This window comes from Cupressus sempervirens, chromosome 11 (assembly GCF_028749045.1).
Source record: "Cupressus sempervirens isolate cs-2001-9-10 chromosome 11, ASM2874904v1, whole genome shotgun sequence".
Taxonomy (NCBI): Eukaryota; Viridiplantae; Streptophyta; class Pinopsida; order Cupressales; family Cupressaceae; genus Cupressus; species Cupressus sempervirens.
Genome location: NC_143128.1, coordinates 108,557,936 through 108,560,868, shown reverse-complemented (window position 1 = coordinate 108,560,868; position 2,933 = coordinate 108,557,936). Strand labels below are relative to the sequence as shown.

Below are 2,933 nucleotides of genomic sequence, written 5' to 3'. Positions count from 1 at the left end.
TAGTTTACTGATGTTAACATTGTTTATTATTTCATTGTTATTTAACAAAATATATTAAACTGACAACATAAAAGCATTCGTGTAGTAATGAACGGGATTTGCACCGTAATACCTTAATAGAAGACATTGAAAATACAGAACAGAATAAATTTTAAGCAAGCCCATGGCTCCAACGTTTAGGGCATAATTTTGCTTAACCTACTCGGCAAACTAAGACTTCATAATCTTTTGTTGCGGATGCAAGGAAACAGAAACTTTAAAATCTTATCAACCCTCTGGAAGTATTTCTTTCTCCATCCCTTTCTCACTGCAAGCAATAACATTACACAGGAAAAACCTGCTACATGTGACAGTAACAGTCCAACCTCATACCATACTATTTGGTTTCTGTCATCTTCATTTCTATCTTCCAAACCATTTGGAGGAGTATGGGGAGCAAACTCTGGCCAAGCGCATTTCTTTTGAAGAGGGCATCCTTCCAAATATGGATTTCCAGAATAGTGTGTTTTATCAAATGTGGTCATCTGTTCTCCTTGAGGTATGCTGCCAGATAAGTTGTTGTTGGATAAATTTAAGTATGACAATGAAGTTAACCATATCATTTCAGGAGGAATCCTTCCAGAAATCCTGTTTGTCGAGAGATCCAGTGACTAGTTTTCTCATTTCCCCAAAACTGGATGGAATAATTTCATCCAGTTTATTCATTGATAGATTTATAGATTTCAACCCCTTCAACTTCCCAAAATCCAATGGAATTTCTCTACTTAATTGATTATTGGAGAGATCTATGCGTGTGAATGTTCAAAAAATATACGTGTAATGCAGTTCTGAGCCTTTCACAGTCATGTAAAAATCATCATGAGACGGAACTTGATATATAAATGGCTGAACAGGGCCAATCCCACATATGACTTAATCCCATTGTCTTTTGTAATTACATGAAATGGATTCAACTGATCAGATAATACATGGCCACCTTCTCCAGATAAACTCATTGCTTGTAGTGATGAAATGTTAGGGGGAATAGAACCTGATATATTGTTAGACGAGAGGTCTAAGACCTGGAGTTGTTTCAATTGGACAATTTCTGAAGTAATGCTGCCATTGAAGCGATTATCATTCATCATCGACACTTGAAGGGCTGATAGATATCCAACGGACCCTGGAATATCCCCATGAAATCTGTTATGCCCAATATCTAGTACTTGTATCTTCTTACAATTGATGATTGACACAGGGAAGGGTCCACTTAGCTTATTGTTTCTCACAATGAGACAGGAGGAGCATATCCCATCGGGTATACTTCCATTCAACCTATTATGCCCCAAATTTAACACTTGAATCATCTTATAATCGGCAAAGCATGAAGGAATGCCTCCATTCAATTTGTTGTTTGAAAGATCTAACTTTTCAAGGTGAGTTAAATTGCACAAACTTCGAGGAATTTCGCCAACAAGAGAATTGTCATTAACCATCAGGAGCTGTAGATCTGGAGGCCAAGAAGATGATAGATTTCCAGTGAAAGCATTCCTAGATACATTAAATACTGTCATCCAACGAATTAATCTCGCTGGGACAACAAGACTGCCACTGAAATGATTTCCTGAAAGGTTGAATAGGTACAACTGAGGATTGTTCTCCAGTATCCATGAGGGGATTTCACCAACAATATTGTCGTCAGCCAGTGCTAACCTCTGTAGTGAATACTGAGTGAAAAGCACACTCGGGGAATCGATCACCAATACTGCATGAGACTAGAGCTAAGCCCGCTTACTGGAATTGGGGCAGCCAATTTGTGCTGATATTAAGAACACAGTATGATACGCACAAATATTTCAAATCTGAAAGGTTGTGAAACAAATTATCTAAAATAGTAATACGGGAGAGCCAGAGAACCTTTATGGAGGATGGCAATGCCAACTGTGAGGAACTAATGTTGTCAGATAATGAAAAATCACGAGCAAAGAGCAAATTGAGGGAGGAAAGACCAGTGAGTTGAAGACTCGCATTGAACTTGTTACCAGAAATACTCAAGAACTTGAGCAAGGACAGCTTGTTCAAGGAAAGTGGGATTTGTCCAGTAAATTTATTGTAATGGACACTAAGCCTACGAAGAAAAATAAGATTTCCTAGACAGGACGGTAGGACTCCTTCGAGTTAATTAATGCTTACATCTAGATAACTAAGATTTGTGAGCGAGCAAATGGCAGGGAGGACTATTCCTGTCAAGCTATTGTTTTTTAACACCACAAGCTGAAGATGAGATAGATTTCCCAAACAAGAAGGGATATTACCTGTTAATCCAACGCTTTTCAAGACAAGATATTTGAGAAAAGGGAGGTTGCACAAACCACTTGATATGACTCCTCTCTGTAATCCTTGCTCTGCATAGCTGGTGTAAGAAGTCAAATTAAGCAGCTCTACATGGCCGGTGACATAATTGCAAGATATGCCTTCCCATTTGGAGCAACAGTCACTTCCATTATTCCATGAACTGAGAATGCCATCAGACACGTTCAAGGCTTCTTTGAAGGAAAGAAGAGCCTGGGATTCCTTGGAAGGACAAATGGTTAGACCAATACATGGGATAATGAAAAATGCAATGAGAAATGTGATGCTGATAGAGGCAACCATCGCTTGGCAGAAGTTGTAGACAACAAAGAATTAGAGTTTGAGAGGCACACCGATATAGGATAACCTTCCCGATTGTTCTCTGAAAATTTTATTTCACATATATTTTTACATGGCTAGAAATGAATGCTAACGGTCGACTGTAAACTATTGACAATTTGAAAGGGGCACCAATCTGTGAGAGAAATACATTTTATAAATGTGCATTGATTATAATGTACAGGGTAGTTGGCTGTTTTATACCTATAGCACCTTAGCACCTTAGTGTGCAATAGGTACACCATATTTAGGTTTAAATATTT

At 38.2% G+C, this 2,933-nt stretch overlaps 1 pseudogene; it reads right to left on the bottom strand.

The window, feature by feature from the left end:
* Positions 1 to 218: 218 nt before the first annotated feature.
* LOC149528448 (uncharacterized) lies at positions 219 to 2,634 on the bottom strand (annotated as a pseudogene).
* Between the last annotated feature and the right edge of the window lie 299 nt (positions 2,635 to 2,933).